This window comes from Pleurodeles waltl, chromosome 11, assembly GCF_031143425.1.
Source record: "Pleurodeles waltl isolate 20211129_DDA chromosome 11, aPleWal1.hap1.20221129, whole genome shotgun sequence".
Lineage (NCBI taxonomy): Eukaryota > Metazoa > Chordata > Amphibia > Caudata > Salamandridae > Pleurodeles > Pleurodeles waltl.
In genome coordinates this window covers 715,979,582-715,998,181 of record NC_090450.1, presented here as the reverse complement: position 1 = coordinate 715,998,181, position 18,600 = coordinate 715,979,582, and the positions used below count along the sequence as shown (strand labels likewise).

The 18,600-nt window shown below is 47.0% G+C and overlaps 1 protein-coding gene across 1 annotated transcript in view; it reads left to right on the top strand.

The window, feature by feature from the left end:
* The first annotated feature begins 5,851 nt into the window (after positions 1-5,851).
* The window catches only part of LOC138266051 (neuropeptide Y receptor type 1-like), a 231,384-nt gene continuing 218,635 nt past the window's right edge, over positions 5,852-18,600 (top strand). The window contains exon 1 of the mRNA XM_069214391.1: positions 5,852-5,987. The gene's annotated coding sequence lies outside the window, so the exon portion shown is untranslated. The remainder of the gene's footprint in view (positions 5,988-18,600) is intronic.

The window sequence follows — 18,600 nt, the reverse complement described above, 5'->3', positions numbered from 1 at the left end:
GTAGCCCTGGAAAACAACAGAACATGTGCTCGCTGACAATCAGATTGAACAGCCCTTCAACATTGTTTGCCGTGCTACCCTTCACACATCCTCCCAGTGCCATGCAGCAATCCTCCACAAACTCCTCTGGTGAGACTGCTTTCTGCTGCCCCTGTATCTCAACCTGCAGTCTTTAGGGATGAAGCCATACCTCTTACTCAGCGCCTGCTTCATGAGGGGATTCTCCTGCCTGTCACACTCTTCCAGGGCCAGGCGGGCATCCCTCCCCTCCTAAGGAACAGAGATCCCCCGGCCAGTCCCCCAATCCCTCTCAGGGAACTTGCGCACTACCAGAGCCACTTCATGCTCCCTCAGCCACTGATGTATGTCTTTCTTCTTTTTGAACCCAGGCACCAAGTCTGTGGGCATGTGGGGATTGTCCCTGACACTACAATTGCTGCCACCACTGGATTCTAGCTGCAGTGCAGGTGAGTCCAGACTTGTCAGACTGCGCTCAAGGGCAAATCTTTTCCTGGCAAAGGCTTTTCAGCCTCTGCCATCCTCTCCTGGACTAAGACCTTCTCTACCTCAGCCATTCTCTCCTCCACAGCCAGCCATGCTAGCTGCAAACTCAGGTTCCTCTCTTCCTGCCTATCTCTGAGCTCCTCAGGTGACAGGGAATGGAAGGTGACACTGCTCCTAGGACAGGACCCAGTAAGGGACTCCCTATCTCTGGGGTCATCTCTCTCTACTTGCATTCCTGCCAGGTCATATTCTCCCTCTTGTTCAAACTCTTTGGGGTCACTGTCCCCCTGGGGTGTGAGCTCTGTGTGGGTCTCTGGTCGACGTGGGTGGGATCTGAGAGACATGACATATCCATACTTTTCTAATTTAAGAAAAATAGTTCCACTACTTTTTGTGCAAACACAGTGATTGGACGGTTTATCCCGACAGTTAAAATGCTTCAGCTGAAGTGTAAGGCAGGGAGTCTCCGGTGCTGCGAAACTGAGTGGGGGGGGGGGTGGGGGGGGGGGGGGGGGAGACAGTTAAACAAATCTCCTTGCCAGGGTGTCTGCTTGCCTGAATGAATGCAAATGTGCACAAATGGAATCTCCAAATATAAAAGGTGCCTGGAAGCCAGTATTGGCTTTATGGGATGGAATCACTTGAAGTTTCCTGGTGACACATATATATTCTTTTAGAGTGGTATGGCAGTGCAGTTACAAACTGGGCTGTGAAGTGTGTGTTTTTAATGAACAATTATTTTAAAAAATCACTATATGCAGTCTAGATATATGTTTTGGAAGCATTTTATCTAACCTTATTAAGCATTTTGTAGCAACCTGTCATACTGTGTGTATTGAAAGTCGTAGCACAAAACATTCACAAGCCTCTATTCTCCACTGCACCAACCAGGATTCAATTATGTGGCTCTTTGGCTACAGACAGACCTCCGCAGTGCATTACATAACAGAGGTTTCAAAATGTTCAATAGTGTTTTTCCCACTGATCAACTTGCGTTTATTTTTAATTCAAGCTGTGCCTTTTTTATATGTGGCTATCTGAAGGCGAAAGACTGACATAAGTTACAAAATATATATTTTTTTTTTAGTCACTCCTTTGATCCCCCTCCCACTCTCATTCACCACGCCCCATTTGCACGCAGCACCCCAGTTCCCATACTTTTTTAATGCACTTCGACCACTGGTGTGGGTGGAAATATTGGAACAGCTCGGGGTGGTCTTGTATAGGATTGTCAGGCCCACGCACGGGTCCCAGTGTTGTAAAATCCATGGTGATTTAGCTACGGAATGAGTTGCATTGACAGGGTTATGCACGCGCCCCCTTGCTCTTGCTCGAGATGTAGGGCGCGCTGGAGCCCAGCAATAATGCGGATTTGCAGGGTTGTGTGTGAAGAAGGGGGTTTGATCTAGAAGTGCATAGTACACAGAGCATCAGAATAGGGTGCCTTAGCAGAGCTGTGGTCCCAGAACGGAGGTAGGGTCCTAGTGCTGATATATAAAGGGTGACTGACGTACCTGTGAGTTGAAGTACATCGGCAGAGCAGCTTTTAGGTCCTCGAAGTCACGCTGAAGTTCAGAACTGATGTACATTGATAGAGTTTAGAAGGGGTCCCAGAATTAGATGGGTTCGGTGTACTCCCGGTCAAAAGTGGGTAATGGCTAATCTATGTGTGGGTTTCAATCCTGGAGTGGAGGAGGGGCGGGAGGGTTGATGCTTGATTGGATTGAAACGGATAGTATATGGGCCCTCATTCTTAAACCGAATTGAATGAATATGAGCCTGACACATGGGCAGAGGTATGTGAACTAAGAAGGCATTGGCTACTGAATGTCATTGGTGTGCACGGGGGGCGGAGTTTCCCAGGGGTGTTCCTGGAGGAGTGTATGCCGATCTGCGCGTGGGTCGCAGTGCTGGGCTATTATGGATGACTACAGCTCAGGGTTGAGGTGCACTGACAGCTGCATGTGGGTCACAGCGCTGGGCTGTCATGTGTGACACTGCAGCTCAGGGTTGAGGCGCAATGAGAGAGATGCGCGTGGGTCACAGTGCAGGGCTATCATGTGTGACCGCAGCTCAGGGTTGAGGTGCACTGACAGAGCTGCATGTGGGTCGCAGCGCTGGGCTGTCATGTGTGACACTGCAGCTCAGGGCTGAGGTGCAATGAGAGAGCTGCGTGGGGGTCGCAAGGCTAGCGTGTCTGACATTGCAGCTCAGTGTTGAGGCGCAGTGCGAGAGATGCGCGTGGGTCACAGTGCAGGGCTATCATGGGTGACCGCAGCTCAGGGCTGAGGTGCCATGAGAGAGCTGAGTGTGGGTCGAAGTGCAGGGCTGTCTTGGGTGAAACTGCAGCTCAGGGATGAGGTGCACTGACAGAGATGCGCGTGGGTCGCATCATGGGTGACTACAGCCGAGGGTTGAGGTGCATTGACAGAGCTGCATGTGGGTCGCAGTGCACGGCTATCAGTCGTGACTGTAGCTCAGGGCTGAGGTGCATTGACAGAGCTGAGTGTGGGTCGTGGTGCAGGGCTATCATGGGTGACTACAGCTCACGGTTGAGGTGTAATGCGAAAGCTGCGTGTGGGTCGCAAGGCTAGCGTGCCCTACACTGCAGCTCAGGGTTGAGGCGCAATGAGAGAGCTGCGCGTGGGTCGCAGTGCAGGGCTATCATGGGTGACCGCAGCTCAGGGTTGAGTTGCAGTAAGAGAGAGAGGGTCGCAGTGCAGGGCTATCTTGGGTGACACTGCAGCTCAGGGTTGAGGTGCACTGACAGATGCGCGTGGGTCGCAGTGCTGGGCTATCATGGGTGACTGCAGCTGAGAATTGAGGTGCACTGACAGAGCTGAGCGTGGGTCGCAGTGCAGGGCAGTCATGAGTGACTGCAGCTCAGGGTTGAGGTGCACTGACAGAGCTGAGCGTGGGTCGCAGTGCAGGGCAGTCATGAGTGACTGCAGCTCAGGGTTGAGGTGCACTGACAGAGCTGGGCGTGGGTCGCAGTGCAGGGCAGTCATGAGTGACTGCAGCTGAGAATTGAGGTGCACTGACAGAGCTGAGCGTGGGTCGCAGTGCAGGGCAGTCATGAGTGACTGCAGCTCAGGGTTGACGTGCACTGACAGAGCTGAGCGTGGGTCGCAGTGCTGGGCTATCATGGGTGACTGCAGCTGAGAATTGAGGTGCACTGACAGAGCTGAGCGTGGGTCGCAGTGCAGGGCTATTATGGGTGACTACAGCTCAGGGATGAGGTGTAATGCGAGAGCTGCGTGTGGGTCGCGTGGCTAGGTGTCCTACACTGCAGCTCAGGGTTGAAGCGCAGTGAGAGAGATGCGCGTGGGTGACAGCGCAGGGCTATCATGGGTGACTGCAGCTGAGGGTTGAGGTGCACTGACAGAGCTGCATGTGGGTCGCAGTGCAGGGCAATCATGGGTGGTGCTGCAGCTCAGGACTGAGTTGCAATGAGAGAGCTGCATGTGGGTCGCACTGCAGGGCTATCATGGGTGACTGCATCACATGGTTGCGGTGCGATGACAGAGCTGCTCGTGGGTCACAGTGCAAGGCTATCCTGGGTGACTGCAGCTCAGGGCTGATGTGCACTTACAGAGTTGCGCGTGGTCACAGTGCAGGGCTATAATGGGTGACGCTGCAGATCAGGGTTGAGGTGTACTGACAGCTGCGCGTGGGTCGCAGTGCAGGGCTGTCATGCTTGATGCTCCAGCTCAGGGCTGAGGTGCACTGACAGCTGCGCGTGGGTCGCAGTGCAGGGCTATCTTGGGTGACTGCAGCCCAGGGCTGAGGGGCAATACACATCTGTGCGTGGGTCGCAGTGCAGGGCTGTCATGGTTGACGCTGCAACTCAGGGCTGAGGTGCACTGACAGGGCTGCGGGTGGGTCGCAGTGCAGGGCTACCAGGGGTGACTGCAACAGAGCTGAGTGCGGGTCCTTGTGCTGGAACGATAGGAGGGGATGTAGTACTGCAGTGATATACCTTGGGAGAGTTTGTTGGCTGGGGCCTAGCCTGGTCTTTAAGATTGGGAGGTTAGTGGGGAGGGGAACGAGGGGTGGGGGGACAGGGAACTTCAAATTTCCCAAGGGAGAGGAATGGGATTGGTAGAAGGACTAAATGAGAGAAACAAAATATTTTGTAAAATAGCCAACATTTTTTTACAGCTTTCAAAACAAAGATGAGAGTGTGTGTGCTTTTGTCAGTGTGCTAAAACCCCAGGTGAAATCTGACAGACACCTCACCACACCCTACTGAAAGCACCTGTACCCAACTATTCGTCAGAAAACACATTTATCGGGGGGTATAACACACCCAAACAGAACCCCCGCCCTCCCTACGAAGCTATGCCACTGTTCTGTGGGGTAGGCTGGGAGTTCGGTGGGGTAGGATGGGGCCCCAGTACTAGAATAACATAGTGCACTGAGGTACAGAACTAGATGCACTAGCACAACTTATGTGCGCCGCCTTACTGCCGATATAGGAGGGGTGATACACAGCACGAGTGAGGAACTTTGGAAGAGCTGGGGTAAGGCTAAGCCTTACTTTGAAAGCCATACCCCCAAAACCCGTGTGGTTTCCATGGAGACGGGAAGCGATTGCTTAGCAACAGCAGATGGTCCTACTAGGCTGATCTAGGCGCCAGCATCCCCTCATAGTCCCACGTTCCCATCTTCCTGTCTGTGGGAAGAAGAAAATCTGCGCAGTCTAATTACACCTTTGTGTGACGAAGTTTGACAAATTTGGGGAAACCCTCGTGGAGAAGGGGAGAAATGCATGACAGGTTGCACAGCGGGTTCATTTCCTTTTTGTGAGATAGAGTTGGACAGGTTTGGGGACACCCCACGAGGCGTGTAGACATGGTGGGGTACATGGATGTGGGAGACCTCTTTGAAAGGAAGTCACAGGGGTGTGTGTTGCGGTCTGTGGGGCGTGCATTGCCTGAGGAAGGAAGGAAGTGCGGCATAGTGTCTGGAAGGGCGGCATAGTGGCTAGGGCCGATGGGGCTGAGAGGTGATTTGGAGGGGGGGCGATGAAGGAGTTGCGATGTAGGAAGCCGTTGCCCAGTGGGTGCGCAGTGCACCAGCGTCAGAGAGCTGTGGGTGCGTGGTGGGGTCACGCAGCAGGGGTCACACTGTGTAGGAGGGCGCCTGGGGGTGGTGGATAGAGAGGGTGGGGGGGGGCTTGGGATGGCGTTCTGGGACTGCCTACTTCGCGCCTTCATCCACGCGGCGCCGAATCTGCGCTGCTTCGGGGGGCGGAGTCTGCTGCTTTTTGGTGCTTTTCTCTCTCTCTCTCGCGGTCTCTCTCACCGACCCTCCTCTGGTGGATCGCGGAGACCATCCTCCCGCAGCTGGAGACGACAACAGGCTCTGGCGAGATACCGGCTTGTGCCGTGCAGCAGATATGGAGAGCACCGGCTGAGCAAGCCCCCTCCCACACCGGCCCACCTGCAGCGACCGAGCACCATGGTATAGAGAGGCTCCAGGTAAGGGAACGGCTGCGTGTGGGCCCCAGTACTAAAACTGCCTGAGCTTCGACAGGTCACGCTTGGGGTGCTGTGGCAGAGCAGGCTTTGGACCCCAGTGCAGGAGCAGAAGGGTTGCTGCTGGTTAGGATAGGAGGATTGGGGTGCAATGGTGCTCCTGCTGCTGGCTGTGCTCCCAGGGTGTGCTGCAGGGTGGGGTTGAGGTGCATTGATAGAGCTGTGTGTGAGATGTGATACTCTGATAGCAGAGGTTGGTGCATGTCATGCACGAGGTGCATTTGCTATGATTTGTGTGGTCCCATGACCTGGAATATCAGTGTGTGCTAAAGATCAGGACTGAGGTGCACTAGCAAAGACTTGAATCCAAGTACTGGAAAATAAGCATACCCCCAATCAAGGCTGAGGTGCATTGGTTTGCTCCGTATTTGTTCCATTACTGAAACAGCAATTTGTGCTCCGAATCAACACTAAGGCACTCTGTACTGGAACAGCAGGGGTCTGCAGTGTAGTGGTGATTACTACCAGTAATACTATGTGTATTAGGCAATGTACTCCAAGCAGTGGGTGCTGTGGGGCCCAACAGGGCACAAGAAGACCTGTAAGTGACTCTCAGTACTAAATTGGGAGGGGTGCCATAGATGTGAGGGGGTCCCTGGATTGGGGCAGTAGGGATGATGTAGGCCAGGACTGAAGTGCCTTAGAAGAGCTCTACAGGAGTGACTTCACTGTACTAAATCAATAGAGAAGCTGCAGGCCAGCATCGGGATCACTGAAAGAGACGACTGTGACCTTTTAGTGGTCTCTCTGTTCCTGATATAGGCTGCAGCCTCTTGTTCCCAGAGACCCAAGGCTCTTCTGGGGGTTCTGTTATAAACGCATCTCCCCCTCCTTAGAATCTTGCAGCCCCAGAGTGCTATGCCAAGTTTAAAATAGAGGCATAGCTAGAAGACATTGCATGCACAAAACAGTGCGCTAAGGGGGATTCTGTGCAGTAAATCTGGTTGCAAAGATCATTCCTGTATGTTTACCCCACTGCGTGGGAGAAAACTGGTAATCCGAGCAAGAACCGACCTCACAACATTGGGCATTAATTATATCAGTGGCATTTGTGATCATCAGTGGGTGGCTGATGAGTTTACGGACTTAGTAGTTATAAGACAACCTTTTTTGCTGTAAAGTGCACCACTGTCAGGTCCCGTCTTCTTAAAGGTGGCTCCCGATTGAGGCAATTCGGGAGCCATCAGTGTCATGGCTGATTTACAAGCGGGCCACTGGCATTATGTGACAGGGGAGGACCAAATTATGTGGCAGGATTGACTCAATTATGCGTCAAGAAACGGCAAATTATGCAGCATAATGTTGCAGATTTTGTGATAGTTTTACTTTCTTATTTTGCCATTTGTACACTGCTTAATACTGTCTGGACAAAGGTCTCACTTCATTAGTACTAGTTTAACACCCAACATGGCATATTTGTACTACTAACCATTTTTGCCTTAGACATAGAAAGGGAAAAAGTGATACATCAGACCATATGCCTAAGACCCAAAATAGTGTTAAAATAAATGTACTATTTCTGGGGGATTCTGAGTGGTGATAAGCAAAAGAGAATGTCCTGCCCTTCAACAGAGGATTTTTCACTCTCTGAGGCCACCCAACAAAGATAATGACCCCCTTCCTTGTACCCTGGGGGCTAATTAATAATTCCTTTTTGAAAAATACCTCAGTCACCATTCCAGAATTTGTTGTTTCTCTAAAGTGACTTGCTAATCTCTGCTGAAATAATACTTGATCTGCCAGATCATTAATATTATTCGATACAATACTTTATTGTGGCACCAAAGGCCATAAAAGTGCAGAAGGCAATAAATAACATTTACACAAATCAAATCAATATAAAAGCATGCACATTTTAAAACAGATGAAAATAACTAAACAAAATATCTAAAACCTTTACAATAAAAAGCAACCACTATTAAAAATATAAAAACAGCATGGTTTCCTAATAGGAGTGGCCATGGAATGCAGCTTTAACTGCCAACTCCTGGGAAATTAATCTAAGCATGTAACAATACCAAGGCTAACATGAGTCCTGAATAAATTGTTTCTTCTGTCCCTACATTCCAGCTCATTCTAAAGCCAGATGCATCATACACCCTCAAGCATTATTAGATAGGAACCAAGTATTATACATACCATAAAATATGAATGCAACATGCACCATACAGAATTATTGGATAAAAACCAGACTATTATTATACATGTCAGAAACAAACATATATCAGGGCCATATCCTCCCACCACCCGTTTCCTTAAGCACCAGACCCTGAATAAATATCTAGAGATAACAAAAAACAATGGGCTGATCAGTATTCGTCCTCAGACGTCTTAGTGCTTCAAAGCAGCGAGTAAAATCAGAATTGCGACAGGCTGGAACTACCCAAGCTGATCTATACTTCCTATAAACTGGACAGAAGAAAAAAACATGCGCCTCTGTCTCTTCCCCCTGACCACAAGATGAACACATTCTGTCCACCATCAACTACCCCTCCCCGACTCCACTTACTCCTGAAAGAATAAATTGTGAGATTACCATGCCTAAACTGTAGATATAACTTTCTCACCAGAGCCGGCTAAATTACATCAGTGCAACTTTCCAAACAATAAAAATCCTGAAAATTAAAAAATCGTGTGGTCATGTTGCCTTGGAAATGCGCCCTTAACAAGTTAGAAAACGTATAATCCCTGTAGCATTTGATAAATTCGGTTCGAGGGATGGAATGATACAGATTGTCCCACATATTACGCTTTCCCATATTTTCCAGAGAGTCTTTGACATATCTCAACCAAGGTAACCTGTTCGCCCCGGCAATCCCTAGAACTGCCTTGAGGGCAGCTCTCTAAGAAATTAACTCCGGAGTTGCCCAGATTCTCCACCAAAAGAGTATAGGCCTAAGTCTAATGTGCTCTAGTAGGGGTCACATACCCAAATCCAAACAAAGGTGCAGCAGAGGGGTGCTGACTGGAAGCCTCAGCAGCTGTCTCATAAATCTATTCTCAATGCTCGTAAACACTGCCAGTGGCTTGTGACCCTATAGCTCGGCCCCATACATGGCCAAACCTACAGGGTGCATTTTATATATCTCAATTACGGGGCTAACTGGCTTGAACAGTGACCCCCTGTGCACCTTCGAAAGCCCACCCACAAACTGTCCCAACCTCAATCTTTGTCTTTCCATATAGAAAAGCCAGTCCATACGTCTGCTGAGTGTAATCCCTACATATTGCAAGATTGAGACCCTCTCTAATGGAATCCCATCAAGGTGGGATCGGAGTGCGCAGTCCTTGCAGAGTTCAGAATCATAAATTAATGTTATTAGATTGCCTCCAAGTTTGCTTCCCGTGGGGATAATCTAACTCTGCTAATGCACTCCATCGAAGATATTTGATCTGTCAGCCCAATAATCTTGTCAGATTGCTTAATGTGGAAATACTCCTGATCTTGTAATGCAGTTTACTGACAATCTTTGAGTTATGTTAATTGGCTGAATTAATGTTAAATCCGCCTCCTGTATGGTATCTTCCTAATGGTTGTATGTCACTTTCAATCATTGTTATTCTTCATATTAGGTATGCCTGTAAATCCGGTAACATGTCACGAGGCGCTCTGACGTCCGATGGGGCCCTTGTTTGTGCCATATAGAATGCTTTCTAAATTAAAAAATACTTGTGCATCACACTCTGGAAACAACAAGGTCTTAGGGATGGGCCAGAACTCACTACTAGAAACACAGCTCCTGATGATGGCTGGATCCCCTATCTTAGAAGGAACTCCTCATCCATACAGAAACACACACTTGGTTGCTGTAGAAATGCGTATGACATAAGAATACAAATCACAGTCAAAAACATGTCTGCAGACTAGTCAACAAGAATCCCAGACCCTTAACTGGCGCCTAGACTCTTAAAGTGCTACGAGATTCCGTAGAATGGCATAATATATGGGAAACCTTCTCTTTCCCTGCATTGAGGTACCATCTATGACATTTTCACTACAAAGTTGATAAACTAAGTTAAGCTCCTTGTCCAGTTTCCAGTTTAGGCGCGTCCTAGGTTTGGTATTATCCTTTTTTCACAAACAGACAGCCACTCTTTGTGTGAACACAGGAGCTCCTGAACCACAATCCTAGAGACTTCTTCTGCCTGCAGAATACAAGGACAGAGTCATACTGGATTCGCCCAGGAAAGGACATTATTTAGGACACAGGTCCTTTTGAGTTCAGTGACATAAGTGACTGTAGCAAGCTTGCTTGTATGTCAGAATATTGTGTGGAAAAATATTGTCCTACAAAAGTATATTTAGTCAGACTATTGACTATCATAATATTGTGAAGGTAAATATATATGTTGTTAAGTATAGATTCATAATTCAAATATGTATACATAATATATGCATATCTATCTTATCTATGTACTCTTACCTCACAATACTTTGGTTACTCATACTCTGCCTAATATATTTTTGTATGACGATATTTCAAACACGATATTCTGGTAGAATAGTGTTTGGGACACGATTCCTCCTTGTTGACCCATCTACACATGACAACCCCGAGACTCAGAGAGTTTATCACATCCTGTGCTCCTCAGGTAAACACACACCTTCATCACAGTTATTGACACGCCAAATACAGATTTCTTTCCACAAGTGCGTGTGTGACTCGTGTCACAGACCTCTGATGGAAATGTGATTTTACTACCGGGTTTCACTACTGCCCTCGCCACGGGTGCTGCTTGCCACGGGTGAGGTGCACCATCAGACCTGTGTTTTGGTCTCAGTGCTGAACAGCATGTGGTTCCACAGGGCAGAACAGAGGTGCATTGACAGAATGGATGGGCAGCTGCGAAGGAGAAGGATACAGGGAGATACAGTGTATGGAAGAGGAAGCAGTGCATGCAGAGGATGAAAGGGTGCAGGGAAAGCATCAAGAGGAGGGCGGAGCGTGGGAAGCCACATAGAGGAGTGAAGAGAGAGAGAGGAGGGATCATTGGAATCAGGGAGAAGGAGAACAAGAGAACATAGAGGAGAGGGCGAGGGGGAGAAGAAGATGAATATTGTGGACGGAAGAGAGGAGAGTAAAGGGGTGGTGTTAATGACAAGAGTAAGAGTTCATGTAGAGGAGGGTGAAGGGAAGAAAGGAGACAATAGAAGGAAGATAGGCAAACAGGACCATAGAGCGCAAGGTAGAGGGAGGAGAGAGTGACCACAGAGATAAGGAAAGGTCATAGAGACACATAGAGATGAGAGAAGAGATACAAGAAAGATGGAGACAGAGCAAAAGAAAGAGAGCGAGGAGAGCACGTGAGCAAAGTGGAGAGAGAGAAGAATAGGAGGAGACTTTAAAGAGAAGAAAAGAACATAAAGGTCCACTGGGATGAGGCAAGAGACAACGGAGAGACAAATGAGATCAAGAGGGAGGGAGGGAGATAGGGGTGTAAGGCAAGCCTCTGCAGCCCCTGCAGGGCAGGGGACCCACGCTTCTGAGGCCCCCAGTCCTTCAGAGGGACCCCATTCCACCTGAAGGCCAATTAATTTCTGTGATATATGGGAGGCTCAGGGGGCCCTCTTCACATTCTGCAGAGGAGCATAGTTTTACATTAGGCCACTAGAGAGAGCGAAGAGGGGAGAGCGGGGGGGGGAGAGAGGAGACCATAGAGAAATTAAATAAGAGACCTAGAGAGATGCAAAAAGAGCTAAAGGAGGGATAGACTGTGACACAGGAAGAACAATAGAACAAGCAAGGGTGACAGAAGGAGTGATATAGAGAGGAAGAGCAGGGTTGGAGGGCAATGGCAAGGGGTCACGGTGAGTGCTCTGGACGAAAGAGAGAAGAAACCATAGAAAGGAGCCAAGACGAGCAACGAATAGAGAGGTAAGGGAGGAGATGAGAACAGAAGAGGCAGGAGACAGAAAGGAGACTACAGACAGGAAGACAGAGGACTAGGAGGAGGACATCTTGGAGACCATGATGGAAGAAAAATGGCAACCCAAATAGAGAAGGTCAAATGTAAACGAGAGAGGAGATTGTAGGTTAAATATTGGAGCTTAACGGAGATAAGAGGCCATCACGAGCAGGGCAGACAGATGAGAGGTTTATAACATGGAGGGTGGTAGATATAGATAAGAGACTATCACAATGCGAGTGGCAAGAAAATGGAAAGTCATGGAGAGAGAACAAAGAGATGAGACGACAGACAGAGGGCAGAGGTAAGACTATGAAGAAGAGCATGGAGGGAAATGAAACAAGATAAACAAGAAGTGCAGAAGGAGAAAGTGCTAGAGGAGACCAGAAAGAGAAACAGTGGAAGGAAGAGAAAGGAGATTCTAGAAAAAGAGGCACATAAAGACAATAATGAGGGAGGAAAGTGGACCCCATAAGAAGTATTAGAGAAATATGTCAGGAGGAGTATAGGCCATACAGCAAATGTTCCATGAAAGATAGGAGAAACATCACACCAAGAATGCATGATTAAGAGTACCCCATAGGGTAGTGTGGAGAGGGTAAAGGGCAGATCTAAGCAAACAATAGGTCTGGCCTTGGCAAGCTGGTGGAATGGTAATTTGTTTTATTTTTTATTGCGACCCTTTGTGACAAAAATTAAAAATAAAAAAAAATGAAAACATTCCACCACCTAAGCATGCCCGCAGTACACTTGCAATGAACAATTAAAATACTAAAATCACTGGTGAGGATTTTTTACTAGTGTTTTTTAAATAACACCCCTTTCCGATGTACCATGCATTTTATTATTTTTGAAGAAGACAAGAATAAATGACCAACTTACCAGCCATTCAAATTGTGGGTAACTGAAGTATTGCAATGTTAATTAAAAACTTTATAACACAACTTTAAAATCAGACACGTAAGATAAATTATCATCTAACTGGGCACCAGAAATGCAAGCAAAATAAACAGGTGATATTTAAAGATAATATAAAAATGAAAAAAAAAACTTTGAACCAACCTTCATCGTTGAAGAGCAATTAGCTATTTTTAGGCGGAAGTGAACTCTGTGCACAGGTTTTGGGCATTTCCTCAAGTTGAAGGGATCTAATCTGAATACTGGGCAGAACCCTTCCCTCAAAATGTAAACTGTGGTGGGCGGAAGAAAAATGTGGATGACTGAATTCAACAGTCCAATGGATGTGACTGCTTACCAAAAGCCTATGTATGTATGTTATGCATGACTAAAAAAAAACACAATAGACTGGTGAGCGAGCTAAAGTTGTCTCAAAGGGCGGAGGAAAGAAAACAGAGATGAGATCACAGGGATAAGAAGGCAAGGACTTTTAAATAATGAACTAAAATGATAGTCTTTTGATGGATACACGAACACATTTGAGGCAGTCCTGGGCACTTTGCTGCTGAATTACTAGCTGTGAAAGAGGTGGGGTCACAACGTCTTGTTTGACACATCGACCTGCAACAATATTCTAAAGTAGTGACTATCTGTATATGGTAAGGTAAGAATATGGGGATTGCAGAATAATAAATCTGCACTTCCGTATATGTAATTACTTTGGTGAAATAGTGATACTTGATATTGTGGGTGTCATATTTCTGCAGGGCGGTACGTTGACTTGATATTGTGACATACATCCACTGGAGAGTTCACAGCATGTTCAACGGAGCAGGCTTAAGGACATTATAATAACTTGCTTTCTATATAGCAATTCACGCTCCACATCTGTAATTTCTAAGCACTATACATTACAGGCATTACATTTACACATTTTCATGGTATTCAATACAAACTTCTGAAGGATGAAAGGCTGAGCCTCCTTGCAGAGATTCTCGCTTCTGATCTGCAGATCCCACGTATCTCAGCGATGAGCAGTTATTTCACTGAATCTCCATGCCAACTATTAGCACAATATTGGTTGTACTAGTGATGTTTTTATCGGTGCGTATTGGAAACTTGTTTTTTTAATGAGAAATGTTTTCTTAGTCACTTCTGACATTATATGCTTTTGAATGTCTAAAAATAACCGATGACGTTCTCCTGAGTATATCCAACACCTCCTTTTCATAAGCATCCTCCAAGGCTGTTACTGTAGATCAACTGGAGTGAATCATATGGATACAGGGACACTTTTTAAAGACAACAAGTCATTTTCAGTCTTCTAATGCAATGCATTTTAGAGGAGCCGGAAGCTACTGGCAGGTAAACATCACACTAAAATGGCCAAACCTAAGGCCAAGTGAGCGGACATATTCTTGACAGGAGACTATTATTTCGAGGTATATCACCATCCTTTTTTGCACGATCTGTCATTCTGTTTTGCATCCTTTTTTTAGACCTCCATGCGCAGAAGCACCCGTAGTGGGAGTGATCAATAAGGATAGGGACAGGTAGCATTTCAGGCACAGGGTCTATAAGGCACGTCTAAATGATTTCTCAGTCCCTTGCTGAGAGTGGCTGCACTTGTAGGCACTGAGTACGTGTGTAACTGCATAAATATGGGAGATTATTGGTCCAGAATGTGCCTCCTTTGGGTGCTGCACGGAGAGGGCCTTTCTATCCTGATAACATTGTAAGTCCACTTCACACTCAATCATGGCTTTCAGTTTGTTTATTCTCACATTCGGAGTTTTGAAAACGACCAGACCAGGTGAGGAACGAATGCTTAATAACGCAGAGAGAATGGATAAGTTTAATAGGTAGTTTATCTCATCCGTACTGGAAAGTACCTGAGGATGTTTGGGTACCAGGTCCTTTTCCTGTGGTGTGTTGGGGTGTCCTTCAGATGGTGTCAGAGTGGGCGTGCCAATGGAGAGAGGGACAGGGGTTTACGGAGTGCCTAGAAGTGCGTCTGTGGCACCTGCAGTTTAGAGTAGCTAGGCATGTATTTTAGAGGAAGCATGATAGTGGTTAATTGCATTCGAAGGAACATTATTATTCTAATAGTCTGCACTCGTGAATGGGATGTGAGGAGCTACTGAGTGGGCGTGTCCTATGGTGCATGTCGCTAGGAGCTAGACGCTATGGAAGGGGGTGCAGTCAGAGATGTAGCTACAAATGGTGCAGCAGTTGTAGTGGCACAGGGGCCCCGAGAGGCCTATTGAACACTTACAGTGTTGTATTTTACTACCTCGACAGCAATCAAAGGGGCTATGTTCCTTGCTTGTCCATCCTTGCTACCCTGCTGAGCGCAATAGGGTAATATCTTTCTAAAGGTCAGAGTTTAGGAGGGCTTTTTGTGCAGGCCAGACAGGACTCTGGGACCCCAGGCCTGGACAGGTCATCACCATGGTGACACCAGCCCCTATGGGGCAGATCCCCTTTGGTTCTCCTGAATGGAGATCATCTGTTGAGCTCCAGTCCTCACTGGAGAAGGCGGTGTGCCGGAGTAAGCTCGGATTCATCACTTAGTATGTTCTGACATGACTGGGTAATGTGTAGAGTTCAACATTGAAGGGCTACCAACTCGGTGGGGAAGGGGCGTCTAGGTGGATCTCCATTCCTTGGTTCAAGTAGTGGTGACACCATGGGACCTGGGACGTGGCTAGGCCCTATCCAGATCTCCTTGGCAGTCAGTAGACGGTAGCTCAGATGGTGCTGGACCTGTGAGGGTTTCACACGGAATAGTCCCCGTGGCCTCACTAGCTACTAGTCTGCTAGCTAGGGTTGGAGCTAGACCACCCTCGAACAGGCAGTATGGGTGCGCAATTTATGAAACTTCCAAATACGGAGCCTCTTTCCCAAGGATTACACAGCCAGGACTGGATTGAGTCTTTACCCGAGCGATAGAAGTGTGTTTTCCCCGAACATACCTCTCTCCCGATGGGCTAGGACTGCATTTGCACTTCTATTTTTATTTAATTTCATTTTACCAGGAACGCCTAAAGTAGTTGAGGCACCGGAAAAAGATAGGGAATGTTTTTTTGGGAGACGAAACGCTGTCATCTCACGTGTTACATAGGCTGTGGACCGAGAACCCGCGAGATGCAGCTTTGTATCCAATTATTTTGGGCTTTAGGCAGAACAGACTGTCTTAATTAAAGAACACCCTCCCCTCTGAAAGAAGCTAGTGGAGTCAGAAGCTTAGCTATAATAGGTGCAGCAGGTGCAGTGGCGCTGGGGCCTAGGGGTATGAGGGACCACTAAACACCAATTATGGCTTCCGTTTACTACCTCACCAGGTTGGGACAGAGGCCAGTTTCAGTTGCTTGCACCATGGCTGATGGCGCTCTTAATACGTCACTAAGTGGAAGGTGCTGTGATTGGTCACTGTTGCGGTCTTCGTGTCTCCGCCGCCCACGGGCCTAGAAACTTCAGTATCTCGCGTTTTAATGGGCACCATTTAGGTTTAGGGGTCGGAGCTGTGACCTCTGGCTTGCCTTCTGCGACCCCTGGCATCACAGAAAAGCAATAAGCTTGTGAAATAAAATATTTATTGTTTCTTCAAGTAGACACCAGTAAAAAGGTCTGTGCCTTCAGCTGCCCGATAGCATGTAAAGGGAGAAGAAAGAGGAGAGACATTAGTGGAAACAGAGAGGGTAGAGGGGAAAGAATTTAAAGGGAAAGGAGGGAAAAAACTAAACCGAGCAGGAAGGGAACACTGGCAAAGAGAGACAGACAGAGAGACAGACAGAGACAGACAGAGAGAGAGAGAGAGAATAGCAGATAGCTGGTGATAGAGAACTGAGAGGTAGATGGATGTTGGTGAGACTTGTAAGAAATATACAGCTCGGAGATGGACACGTAAGACAAGTAATAAAGAGGCAGCTAATAGAGAGAGGAGGCTACAGATGAGAGACTTTTTATAATGACTGCTCAGACAGAAAGAGAGGCATAGGGGTGGGGAAGCAGTTGAGATCACTAATAGAGACAATGGTGAGACTGAAAGAAGGGAAGATGGGTGTAATAGAGAAGTGCGATAAAGAGACTGGTTAGAAAGACTTCCTGTGATGTCATTGTGGTTAAAGGGCATGTGATGTTACTTCCACCACTCCAGACAGTTTGGTGAATCAATGCCCATGCGAGTAGGCCTGTGGTTCCCAGGGCTCAGAAGGTGCCACATGAAGCCAGCAGCTGTAGGATCTGAGTTTCAGTCACCTGGGGCTGCATTTCCCATACTTCTGGCCTCCTAGCTGCCTCTTCTTGCTCCTCAAGATCCAAAATGGCAATCACCTGTCTGAGGATTTGCAGCTGCCATTTAAAGCTGTTTGGCAGCTAGTCCATTTTAGGTTTTCATTCTCTTAGCTTTTCCTTTTATATCATGGCTATTTCATCCTTAATTCCTTTCTGTTTTTTCCAATCCTTTATGTTTCCTTATGTGTGATGTTTGATGTCATTTCCTTTTTCCTGTACTTTTACTTCAGTCTGGTTGGAGGATGCATCATAACAAAGTTGTGTTCCTTTACTTGTAATCCTCACTTCTTCCACTTGCTGATTCTGATCTTTCACTCTTGAAAAATTCCACTATCAGATTCCAGACTCCTGATTTTCTTTAATCCTCTGAAGTTTTCATCAAGCAAGGAGTTTTTTTTTTTTTTTACACCTTTGGCCTTTTCCACCTGAGAAGGTGGCAGCTTCTGAAGGGTACTTGCCTACCATATACTCCAGTGTTTGGTGATATTGTTGCTTGTAGAGACAGTTACCTGTACATCAGACTGTTAAAGACCTGGGCCAGATTACGGGAAAGCGTCCGACCTGAATAGGTTTCAAAACCAAAACAAATCTGCATGTTTCTGGCATGGATCCTGGTGTAGGCTTGGCCGCTGTTGTTCAGTAACAATCTACAGAATTGGAACGCTTAAGGACCAAGAATGCTGCTCTTCACCAAGCAATCGAATCCAGGTTCTGCCACCTTCCTGCCATCAGTCCTTCAGCTTCCAAATATTCTGGAGATACTTTGAGATTAAAGGAGTTTTTGGATGCCCTGATGGTTTATTCTGCCTTTTGACCTGGACAGTTGTCCTCTGACAGGTCTAAAGCAGGGTATCTGATTTGTCCTTGATTGGTGCAGCTCCGGCTTAGGCAACTCCATTAGTTGTCACAGAAGACCCTTGTTTGAACAATTATGCAACTTTCTTGGTGTTTGAGAGGCCACACATGAAACGGCCATAAAGGATTCATTCTATGGAATATTCAAGGGAAAATCAGATGTACTGGCCTATTATACACAATTTTGTGAGCTTGCTGCTGAAACCAACAGAATGGAAAGCCACTCATTTGACCTTATTCCAAAGAGGGTTAAAAGAGGAGTTAAAAGATGAGTTGAAAGATTTGCCAGTGCTTCCTCATTTGCTGAACTCCTGGATTAAGTTCTCCTGATTGAACACAGACTTAAAGAAAGGAGAATTGAAAAACAGAGAAACCAGAGTTTCACTTCTAGTCCTCTTCCCTGAGTTTTTAGGTTTATTGAGCCAGCTACTGAGCCCACTAAAGCTTAGACATTGTTCCCTAAAAAATAGAGCTTTGGTCTGCTAAAGGTCCATATTCTAACCCTGAAAGGGATCAAAGACATAAGGGGTGGCTTATGTCTCTATTGTGCAAGCCCAGATCATCTGCTGGAAAACAGTACTGTTCGACCGTCCAGGTCAAA